Source organism: Salvelinus fontinalis, chromosome 5 (assembly GCF_029448725.1).
Source record: "Salvelinus fontinalis isolate EN_2023a chromosome 5, ASM2944872v1, whole genome shotgun sequence".
Classification (NCBI taxonomy): domain Eukaryota; kingdom Metazoa; phylum Chordata; class Actinopteri; order Salmoniformes; family Salmonidae; genus Salvelinus; species Salvelinus fontinalis.
In genome coordinates, this window is record NC_074669.1 from 36,463,947 (window position 1) to 36,476,742 (window position 12,796).

Consider the following 12,796-nt stretch of genomic DNA (forward strand, 5'->3'; position numbering starts at 1 on the left):
TAGCCCCAAACCCAACACATCCCACTCAGCTTTAGGATCTTAGTGAAACATTCATGATTGGTTTCAGGTGTGTTAGGCCAAGCCCAGAGTGACAACAGTACAGACCCCCAGGGCCAGGACTGAGCAGCCCAGCAGCTAGAGATTGCCTATATCTTCCCTGGCGTAGGCATGTTTTCAATACAGACTCCTTTTGTCGTACATTATTCCATATAAGGCATCCAGACCTTAGAAAAGTTACACAGTATACCCTTAATCTTAAAACAAATCTAGTGGCACTGTACATAACTTGACATTTCGTCCATACATTGTGGAAGGATAACCAACCTTCCAATTAATGGAAATGCATTTATGAGCCGCTATAAATGCTTGGTTACACAGTTTATTCTCATAACAGTCTCCAGTATCAACATTTCTAAGCAAACAAAAACAGGGAGAGGAGAATCTGTAGACATGCTGAGATAAAAGAACATAATCTTTGCTAGAATTCAGCCAGCCTTCACAAGACCATAACATATTCAAATATGTCCACTTTTGTGCTTTATACCTCCAGCAGAATAATAATACAATTTCTGAGTGCATGGTATTCAGTTTCACTGGCATATAGTACGTTCTATGGATGGTCTTAGAGTGCAGTAATTTATGTCTGAGATTATATGAACATGACTGGGCATTCTAACATATCTGTATCCATTCATCATCATCAATAGCGTCTCCTAGGTCTTCGTCACATTTTTGTTTTACATGTTTTCTGTCATCGGGAAAAGAATGTATCAACCCTTGATACGGTTCGTCAGACTGCCTTAAAAAGCATCTGGCTTGTCCAGTGTTTGCTGGGCAGGGAGAATAAAGTGTTGTATCTGCATATCACGTCTACTCCCATTCCTCCCCTCCAGCGTTCGACGTCGCCGGTACACTAACCACTGGTCCTGGGATCCATCATTACGCACACCTGGTATCAATCATTACGCGCACGTCAACGTCAGGCACACCTGGACTCCATTACCTCACTTATTACCAGTATTGTATATGTGTTTCATGTCTATACGCTACTTGTGTTTGTTCTATTGTTCAACGTTCCATTTATTATTAAACTCACCACCTGCACTTGCTTTCCGACTCCCAGGGTATATGTTGCACTGCAAGAACTCACCTCTGTCACAGACTCGTCTTCCCTGGCTGCCTGGCTCTGCTGAGACCCCTGTCACCATCTGACCCTCCTAAAATTAGGCAAGACAAAGAATTGCCTTGGTGTACATTTATACATGATATTATCTAAGAACATAATCATTGGTTCAATAATTGAAATTACCATTATGCCCAGATCCCAGACTGGAGCTTTAAGCTGCTGTCCTGTAGCTACTGTCTACTCATCAATTCATGATGGCACTTTGTATCATTCACTGAATATACTGCAAAATTCACCTGAGCTCCGTAGACTGGTCTTCCCTGGCTGTCTGACCCTGCTGGGACCCATGTCACCATCGGATCCTGCTAAGACAAGATGAGCATATTGTTGTGTACTGACTGCACTAGAGGGCCCACGGGATGCAGGTCCCGACAGATCATTGCGGCGCGGTCACCATTTTCCATGCTGCAGGGGGGAGCAGGCATTCAGGCAGATGATTTGGGATTCAAATATTGTTATTGTCCCACAGATTATTTTGAAACGGTCCTCTTTCTGCTTTGTATGCGTTAGACTACCTATTGTATTAAAACCACACATTTGTTCACATTATTCACACACTCAGAATTCGCTGCTTCAACTTCAGTAGCCTACCTCTCCTAGATGGGCGTGAGAGTTCAAGTGTGCCTAGTGTGTGTTGTCTCACTGAAATAGAGTAGGCTGCCTACACTTGGCAGTTAACATGAATATGAAATTAACTTAAATATGATTAGACTGTAGTTTACTACAGTGTCTGAAAATAAATAGTGATAGTGAAAAGAAGTGGAGGGCGCTCAACCAACTTGAGTCTAATTTCAATTTAAAAAATGTATAATTTTTTTTCATGACTGAAAAGGAAACGGCACAACAAACGCACATAGGTTAGGCTACTAGGGTGACCATAGGTTAGGCTACTAGGGTGACCATAGGTTAGGCTACTAGGGTGACCATAGGTTAGGCTACTAGGGTGACCATAGGTTAGGCTACTAGGGTGACCATAGGTTAGGCTACTAGGGTGACCATAGGTTAGGCTACTAGGGTGACCATAGGTTAGGCTACTAGGGTGACCATAGGTTAGGCTACTAGGGTGACCATAGGTTAGGCTACTAGGGTGACCATAGGTTAGGCTACTAGGGTGACCATAGGTTAGGCTACTAGGGTGACCATAGGTTAGGCTACTAGGGTGACCATAGGTTAGGCTACTAGGGTGACCATAGGTTAGGCTGCCATGGTGACCATAGGTTAGGCTACTAGGGTGACCATAGGCTAGGCTACTAGGGTGACCATAGGTTAGGCTACTAGGGTGACCATAGGCTAGGCTACTAGGGTGACCATAGGCTAGGCTACTAGGGTGACCATAGGTTAGGCTACTAGGGTGACCATAGGTTAGGCTGCCATGGTGACCATAGGTTAGGCTACTAGGGTGACCATAGGCTAGGCTACTAGGGTGACCATAGGTTAGGCTACTAGGGTGACCATAGGCTAGGCTACTAGGGTGACCATAGGCTAGGCTACTAGGGTGACCATAGGTTAGGCTACTGGGGTGACCATAGGCTAGGCTACTAGGGTGAGCGAGCCTTGTGCCTTTTCATTTTCAATAAGTATTGATTACCCATTTATTTGTCTCTGCCTGCAAATCGTCCTCCTAAAAGGTAGACTATGTCCTATAGGTCTATGCAAAACGTAGCAAGTGTCACTGTCATAATTCTTGCTGTTTCCAGTTCAGGAGCCATACCTGTGAGATCAGGTGTGCATGTGGTCTCAGTTAAATAGAGTAGGCTATAGCCTATGTAGAGAAGCACGGGACACTTATCTTTGAAAGGAAATGGACTTCCTAACTAGGCCTATGATTAGACTTTAGTTTACTACATTGCCTAGAAATAGGCCTAAATATTGGTCACCATATTTCTCCATCTGAAAATCTTCCCACTCCTAAAAGATAAGCTATAAAAATAGCTCAAGAGAAAGTGCAAGTTTCTCCAACACTGCTCTCCTCAAACTACATTCAGCATATTGATTGATATAGACCAGTAATACAATGTAAGGGCCATGTGAGAATCTCTTGGGACCAGTTCTTGCGGTACTGGGTGGGAGTCGGATTGATGAAGTCAGTCGGGGCAGGGGGCACACCTCTACTGTGCACCATGACACTGAAGCCTGTAACGTTAGAGCTGTTTATTACTATTTATTACTGCATTACTGTATGTGACAGTAGGGAATTACCTAGGGAAACTGACAGATCAATAACGTGACATTGACATGCTGACTAATAAAACTCACATTGCACTGAAAAAACATCAGAATATCAATCTTCAATCGTTTGGCCGATGGTTTCATCGTTTGATTCAGGTCTAGTTTGATTGAGGCAAAAATAATAGCTAATGTAAGCCAACTTTTGGCCAGCTCTCTATCTCTAACGGTACATCAACTGGCGAAAGCTTGCCAAGTTCATTTACTTCTGAAACGTGACAAAACAAAGGCTACAAAACATGTCCATACAAACAGCTGCTGTTAGATAGTAACAATAGCCACCTTATATCGCTACCTGACAGATAACTAGAGGCTAGAGCTGACCTGGTTGTGGTAACTACTCACTAGCGTAGCTTATTAATTTACCTCAGTCGAGAGGGGATGAAACATTAGCTAACATTACATGTCAGTTACAATACTAGCTCACCACTGTGAATAAACGCTAGTTTTTTTCTGTTAAGTTAAACAACAGTTACCTTGCCAACTACATCAGTCAACTAAAGAGTAGCCAGTTTCTGTTCCTTTTACAACTCGGTGAAAGAGTGCAACGCGTACACTGAACTATGCTCAACTCTCCCATGCTGGTCCAGCCAGCCTTCCAGAAGCTTTGCCTTCACACAGCCTGTCAGCCCGCTCTGTGGTGTCCGCATGGTCCTAAATCCAGTCAAATCAACACTCCAAACAGCCTACCCGACTGCTCGGAGGTGTCTGCATGGTCTTAAAGCACACTGTTGCCTTGTTTAGTATCACATTACAATGATAAAACTGGGAGGGACATAAATACAATTTCAGAATGTGGGGGGGACATGTCCCTGTCTCCAGTGAAAGTTGCGCCCCTATGGGAAACTGTCGACCACAGCTATGTGAGAGAGTAGAAGAGGCTATATTTACCACTGTGGCTTTTTAGGACAATAGTGTATTTGAGTAGTTTGGCTGGGTCTATGCTTGTCTTCCACTTTCCGGGTATCACTCCTTCTTCCTCTGTCTCTCATCCTTTGTCTCTCTGTCTCACTCCCCCCCCCCCCCCCCCCCCCCCGTCTCTTCCCTTCCCTCCTCCACCTCTCCTCTATCGCAGTAGGTCAAAGGGGTATGTGGAGGCCCCTGTAGTGTCCTTGTAGTGAGTGATAGTGTTGATGTCTTCGGGTAATTAAAGCTGTAAAACATAACATGCTCCACTTCACAACTTCTGCTGTTCTCTCAGGACAACAGAACCGTGCACATGCATTTCTAATCTGATGACTTGCTAACGAATAAAAGTTTTATCTCTCCCATCCGCAACTATAGAGGAAACTTGAGTTTATTGCCCTTTCTCTCATGCGTCCTCTGCAGTGGCTTTGGGTGATAATTGTGTTCTGAGGGCCTAAACATACGCCCCCCCCCCCCCCCCAATCCTCTGAGAATCCGATGAGAGATGTGAGAGGAGACGGAGAAGAGGAGAGATAGAGTAGGACTTGAGCAGAGAAAGAGGGGGAGAGGGAAGGGAGAAGATGAAAGGTAGAAACGGGTGGTGTTTAACTATTTAAGGTCGCTCCATCTTTCAAATTCTCCCACTCTGCGAAGACACTGCAAATGGTTTGTAGGGAGCAGATTGCTAGAATGTAGATAAGCTGAAGCTGGGCAGTAGATCAACAGATGGGGCCGTGTTTGGCTGCCATATATCAGGTCCTCTCTCTCTCTCTCTGTGTGAAGGCAAGCCAGCCCGGCCCAGGCATGGAGGATAGCCAGTAAATCAGTGGGTATACTATGTACTGTATGTAGTGATGTAGTGTACACACAGGCACAGACAGCCATGGAAAAAGGAGAGTGAGTCCAGTTGGGTGTAGACCAGACTAGACCACACACACAAGTTTAAAGTGTTATTAGTCATACACACGTGGTATACACTGTACAATTAAATGTTTGCTTGCAGGTTCCTTTTCAACAATGCAACAACAATAAAAAATAAGAAAGATTAGAATATGAGCTTAAAGTAAATGGCTCAGTAGAATAGAATAAACGTTTTAGCATAAGTATAATAGAGGAAGGCTCAATTTATAGTCCAATATTTACACATGTATCAGAAAAAGGGTGATTGGGGGCAAATTGTGCAGTATTAGCAATAGTAAATAAGAGTCTGGTAGCAGGAATTGTAATGTGTGTGTAGCATGGATGTATATGTGTGTGTGTGTTTGTGTGTGTGCGTCAAATTACATCGAAGTTTATTGGTGGAGTACACAGATTTGCAGATGTTATTGCAGCTGCAGCGAAATGTTTGTGTTTCTAGCTCCAACAGTGCAGTAATAATACCTAGAAATACAATACGCACAAATAAAATTTTTATAAATTATGAAATATCAGAACGAGAAATATCAGAATGACCTGGCCTCCACAATCACCCGGCCTCAACCCAATTGAGATGGTTTGGGATGAGTTGGACTGTAAAGTGAAGAAAAAGCAGCCAACAAGTGTTCAGCATATGTGGGAACTCCTTCAAGACTGTTGGAATATCATTCCTCATGAAGCTGGTTGCGAGAATGCCAAGATACTTTGAAGAATCTCAAATATAACACTTTTTTGGTTACCACATGATTCCATATGTGTTATTAGGTGATGTTTCACAATTATTCTACAATGTAGAAAATAGTTTAAAAAAATAAGAAAAACCCTGGAATGAGTAGGTGTCTAAACTTTTGACTGGTACTGTATATACACAGTGTATATACCAGGGATGAGCAACTCCAGTTGGAGACATGCGTGGCCACCCAGTCATGGGTGAACAGAGAGTACAGTAGGGGGCTGAGCACGCACCCCTGTGGAGCCCACGTGTTGAGGATCAGCGTGGAGGGGGTGTTGTTGCCTACTTTCACCACTTGGGATCGGCCCGTCAGGAAGTCCAGGACCCAGTTGCACATGGAGGGGTTCGGAACCAGGGCCCTGAGATTAGTGATGAGCTTGAAGAGAACAATGGTGTTGAAGGCTGAGCTGCAGTCGATGAACAGCATTCTTACATAGGTATTTCTCTTGTCCAGGTTGGAGAGGGCAGTGTGCAGAGCAGTGGTGATTGCGTCATTCGTGGATCTGTTGGGGTGGTATGCAAATTCCCTAGGTTGTTGGGTAAGGTGGAGGTGATATGGTCTTTAAATAGCCTCTCAAATCACATCATGATGACAGAAGTGAGTGCTACGGGGCGATAGTCTTTTAGTTCAGTTATCTTCGCTTTCTTGGGTACAGGAACAATGGTGGACATCTTGAAGCAAGTGGGGACAACAGACTGGGATATGGAGAGATTGAATACATGTATATCTGTAAACACTCCAGCCAGCTGGTCTGCACATGCTCTGAGAATGCGACTTGGGATGCCGTCTCGGCCGGCAGCTTTGCGAGGGTTAACATGCTTAAATGACTAACTCATGTTGGCCACGTAGAACGAGAGCACACAGTCCTCATGAGCTTGGGGCCTGCGTCAGCGACTGGATGTTGATTTCCTCGAAGCGGGAAAAGAAGGTGTTTAGCTTATCCGGGAGCGAGCAGTCGGTGTCCATGACTTGGTTCACTATCCCTTTATAATACGTGATTGTCCCTGCCACATACATCTTATGTCTGAGCCATTGAATTGTGACTCCACTTTGTCCCTGTACTGTCATTTTGTCTATTTGATTTCCCCACGGAGGTCAAAGCTGGTCTTTTTTTACACATCCATGTTCCCAGTCACCTTGCTATGGTTAAATTCGTGCTTTCAGTTTTGCTCAAATGTTGCCATCTGTCCCCAGTTTTTGGTTTGGGTAAGTTCTAATCGACAGAGTGGGAACAACATCCTCTATGCACTTCCTGATGAACCCAGTCACCAAGTCTGTGTATAGGTTGATACAATTCTCAGAGACAACCCGGAACATTCCCCAGTTCGTGTGATCAAAACAATCTTGAAGCATAGATTCCGATGGGTTAGACCAACATTGAACAGTCCTTACCACGGGTACTTCCTGTTTAAGTGTCTGCCTATAAGTGGGGAGGAGCATAATTGAGGTGTGATCTGATTTGCAGAAGGGAGGGTGGGGTATGGCCTTGTAGCCGTCCCGGAAGGGGGAGTAACAATGATCCAGAGTTTGTGATGTGCGTGTAGCACAGGAGATGTGTTGATAGAATTTCATTAGTGTTCCCCCGCTACAATAAATGTGGTGTCAGGATATGAGTTTTCCATCTTGGACATAGTCCATTGTAGTTCCTTGAGAGCCGCCGCGTTGTCGGCTTGGGGGGGAATGTATACACGGCAGTGACTATGACAGAAGAAAATTATCTCCGGAGGTTTGAGGTCGGTATTTGATGGTGAGGTATTCCAGATCAAGAGAGCCATGAGTTGTAAAGATTTCTTTCTTCCTGTCCGCCTGATGGAGGGAGAACCCTGCTGGCTGAATGGATGGGGACAATATATCCAGAGAGAGACATGACTCCGTAAAACAGAGTATGTTACAGTCGCTGATGTCTCTCTGTAAGGAGATCCTTGCCCTGAGCTCATCTACTTTATTCTCCAGGTACTGAATGTAATGCACATGGAAGCAGTGGATGGTATGCACGCCACCTGAGTCTAACTAGGGCCCCACTTCTTCTTCTTCTCCGGCGTTGGCATGTTGGTGCATCCCCCTGTTTGAATAGAGATTTCTTGTGAAGCTCAAACAAAGGATCCAGGTCAGGGAAGTTGAGTGACCACAGATCTAATGTCCAAAAGTCATTTTCGTCTGTACGTCATAAGACAAGAATCGTTCTGGCCAAATAATGTCATAAATAACACACACACACACACACAAAGAAAATACTGCAAAGTTGGCTAGGAGCTGGGAACACAGTGAACGTGTCTATCGGCGCCATCTAGTTGGTGTGTGTGTGTGTGTGTGTGCGTGTGCGCGTGCGTGAGTGAGTGCATGTGTGCTAAGGTGCGAAGAGTCAGTGCAGGTGGGCAGTCCCATTCAAGTGTTGAGCAGTCAGGCTTGCAGAGCCTATTAGTATCAGACCTCATGCTCTGATACCGTCTGCCCCACGGTAAGGGAGGGAACAAACGTGATGATGGAGTTGGTGTCGTGCAAAGCCACGCAATCACGGGTCAACAGGGAGTACAGAAGAGGGCTGAGAAACACACCCGAGGGAAGTCCAGGATCCAGTTGCAGAGGGTAGTGTGCAGACCCAGGGCTCTGAGCTTGGTGACGGACTTGGGGGGGGGGGGGGACAATAGTGTTGAATGCTGGACTGTAGTCAATGAACATCATTCATACATAGGTGTTCCAAACACATATAACAGCAGTACGGGTGTTTAATAGCTTAAGCAAGACTTCCGCATCATACCACAGTCAGCTGCCTGAGTAACTACACTGCTGCTGCATGGCTAAATCCACTGCTGCACGGTGTGGTGTGGACGGGAGAGACATTATGACCTGCGAGTGTGACTGGTCGATGTGTGTGCGCGCGAGTGTGTACACCTGTACTGCTGCCGCACCTCAGCTCCACGGGACTGGCTGGTTTGTGTGTGTGTGCATGCGTGTGTGTGTGTGTGTGTGCGCATTAGTCAGAGAGTGTGTATGCCCTGCACTTACGTCTATTTATTGAAGCCTGCACTCTCCCTGTCTCGAACATTTCTCTCTCCCGCAAGCCGTTAAGTGTGTGTGTGTGTATGCGTGCGTGTGTGAATCATTTTAAGAGCTCTGTTTCGACCACTTCAAGCTGTTCAAATTGTGAGTGAACATTCAATGGAGCAAATTTGTGCTTTCCTTATTTCATATCCTTTGCAGAGGGAGAGGGAGACCACATACACAATATAGGTATGCATAAATAGTTTCTTTATGGGCACAATAGACATCATTGTATTTATAATAAGTGTAACACTTTATAATAAGTGTTTTCATGTAGCTATTTATTCATCCAAATATTGGTGTGTGTTGCTCTGTCTCCGTTCTCCCCAGATACAGCGATAGAGGGAAGAGGTGGGAGGGGCTACTGGTAGATAGGATCATACGCAGCAAATATGATATCTCAGAGAAAGAGGGCGGGACAGAGGGAAAGAAAGAGATATACGTATGTATATATATAGAGAGAGAGAGAGGGATGGGAGAGGGAGAGAGAGGGAGGGGAGAGAGAGAGGGAGGGGAGAGAGAGAGGGGAGAAAGAGAGAGAGAGGGGAGAGGGGAGAGAGAGAGGGGGGGAGAGAGGGAAATTGCATCTGGGAATATGGTGGGATTGACAGAGGTCAGTTTGCAGAGAGAAAGATAGAGAGTGAAATGTAATTGATAATGAAAACGCTTCCTCACACTGATGCCCCATGATAACCCAGCCCTGCTATTGGCTGTTTCGAGGGGTCAGAGGTCAGCTATGGGTCCTATAGATGTTCTATCACATCAAAACGTATTTACACCTCTGTTTATTATCATTATTCCCAACCATACCTGAGCCCTGTACCATTTGACCCTAAACCTATCTATCCTGAGGGTTGGATAACCTGATCCACACCCCCAGCAGTACAGCATTGTGTTGTGGCACAGATATGAAAGTGGTCACTAATGCTCAGTTGTTGTTGTTGGTGTTACAGATGATTTAGCAACCCGCTGCATTGTCTACTGTGGCTGGCCGGCTATACACCTCTTCAGTCTTTCTCTCTCTACGGATGATCAGTCTGGCTGTCGGCCACAAATACAGATTATGTCCAAATCATATTGCGCTGGATCGTCAGCGAATATCAAACGCACAACAACCGGCTGAACAGTGGAGCAGATGGCTACTGATTATTGTCTCAATGCGCCAGTTTGGTTCCTTTGACTTCTACATCTGGAGTGATGGCACATCGTCGGCAGTTTCACTGAAGCCTTTACTGCAGTTCACTTACCTCCTCCCTACGGGCTGACTCGCCGCTGTTGGTTATCAGGCCTACAAATGTGGTGTCGTCATCAAGGTTGACGATGGAGTTGGGGGTCGTGCTGTGGCCACGCAGCTGTGGGTGAACAGGGAGCACAGCAGAGGGCTGGGGACACCCACCTTGGGGTCCCCTGTTTTAAGGGTCAGTGTGGAGGAGGTGTTGTTGCCAATCCTCACAGCATGAATTGCCACAATGGCAGGCTACAGTTTGATTTTTATTTGTTGTTTTCGACTGTGACTAATGCACCGGCATGGCCGTCCAGTTGTGTATCGTGAACAGGTACCTAGAGGAAATGTATCTCCCGGAGTCGTATCATTTTATCAGCCAGCCTTGTCTGTGATTCTGCTGCGGTGGATTTAAAGGTTTGAGCTGTAATCATCGACCGGGAATGCCTCACCAAGCGGGCCTCACACTAACACAAACATTAACAGATGGGCAGTAAATGGCTTGTGAGAAATGGTGTTCTTCAATGAGGCACTTTCTCTTCACTGCTTTAACAGGAGGTTATTTTGGTCTTAAATGCGCTCTGTGTCTCCCTTTTTCCTTCTAATTCTGAACCTCTACATTCCTTTTCTAGACTATCCCTCTGCCCCTCTCTCCCTCTTTCTCTCTCTTTCGTTTTATATCTCTCTCCATCTCTCTCGTTCTATATCTCTCTCTCTCGATCTCTCTCTTGATCTCTTTCTTGATCTCTCTCTCTCCCCTTCTCCCTCTCTTCCTGAGATTTGTTCATCGGGGCAAAACCGTCAAAGGCAGAGCTATGTAATGTAGAACAGAATAGAGCAGAGATGCAGGGAGATAGAGAGGACTGTATATATGTCCAAAACCAACACACTGATCAGCAGCATCATAAATAAGGGCTTCAGTCAGCCTTGAGTACAGAGTGAGCCTGGCGTGTGTGTGTGTGTGTGTGTGTGTGTGTGTGTGTGTGTGTGTGTGTGTGTGTGTGTGTGTGTGTGTGTGTGTGTGTGTGTGTGTGTGTGTGTGTGTGTGTGTGTGTAGCCACAGGAAGTAGGGTGATGAGGGTGCTGCAGCACCCCCTGAAAAATCTGAATTTAAAAAATATGATTATTTTATTACTTTTTGAAAAATATATTATAAACATCCACATCAAATTAAATATTTTTCTTGATCAAATAACATGGAAAACAACCACTTTACAAACCACTTAATATACATGTATATTATTCTATTGTACATAGGCTGGTCATGTAGGTTTGTACCTGTAGATTTACCATCACCATGATGAAAAACAATGCACAATAGAGTAATTGAGTACATCGAGACATCAAGCGGTGTGTGATGATGTGGCTCAGTTGGTAGAGCGTAATGCTTGCGATGCCAGGGTTGTGGGTTCGATTCCCACGGGGGACCAGTACGAAAATGTATGCACTCACTACTGTAAGTCGCTCTGAATAAGATAATCTACTAGAATGGAAAAGGAATGAATAGACCATTTCAGTTTTCACATAGAAATAAGTATTTCAACAACCTGGAAAGTATATATCAAGCAAGTTTTTTAATATTCCTCAAGTATTATCAGATTAACTGTTTTGTACAGAGCCAAAACAACCAATCTGTGTCACTGTCCCAAAACTTTTGGTGCTCACTCTATTTCACGTATAGTCGGGGAAGTAGTGGTGCTGAGGATGCAGCAGCACCCCTTGAAAAGTGGGCATTTACTAGTATTAGCAGACCGATATAGTTTTTTTTTCAGTGAGTTGTATAATTAAGAACAGTATTTTACAGGATTCAGTAGCTGGAATTGTAAGAGTTGTTGCCCTGCCCCGTTCTCTGTGATTGTCATTCTAATGGTATCCAGAAAGAACAAAACCCTGTTTTCAAACATTTACATAAAATCACATGGAAAATAACCACTTGATGTCCAGTATTAATGTACCGTCCTTACAAACCGCTTCATATAAATTGACCTTACTGTATTGTAGACTGCTCGTCTGGGTTTGTACCAAGGTCCCATGTAGCTCAGTTGGTAGAGAATGGTGCTTACAACTGCAGGGTTGTGGGTTTGATTCCCATGGGGGACAAGTAAGAAAATGTGTGCCCTCACTACTGTAAGGGACTCTCCATAAGAGAGTCTACTGAAAATTAATGAATAGACTGTTTCACTTTTATTTCAAGAAACTGGAAAACATATAAAACAAGTATTTTTATATTCCACAAGTATTATCAGATTAACTGTTTTGTACGGATAATTATCAGACTCAAGTTACAAATGCTGGTAAACACTCAAATACGTTTAGTATTTGAAAAGTAGTTCGCTGGGCTTTCACTAGTCCTGTATTAGTAGGACGATATAGATGTCTCCAGCGCGGGCAACAAAAATAAATAATTCTGTTTCCCTCTCTCCCACCTCTGAAAAAAAGATTGCAAGGGCAATAGTAAAGGGCTTACATGTGTTACATATATATACCGTATGTTACAGGAGGTCAATTTGGGAATTGTATACGTTCCCCGTAACAAATTTGAAACAGGAAACTACTAATGAGTAT

The 12,796-nt window shown here is 44.5% G+C and overlaps 1 protein-coding gene across 2 annotated transcripts in view; it reads left to right on the plus strand.

Annotated features, from left to right (window-relative positions):
• Nucleotides 1–12,796, plus strand: part of LOC129855531 (KN motif and ankyrin repeat domain-containing protein 4-like) — a 101,038-nt gene that overhangs the window by 14,399 nt on the left and 73,843 nt on the right. The window lies entirely within an intron of this gene.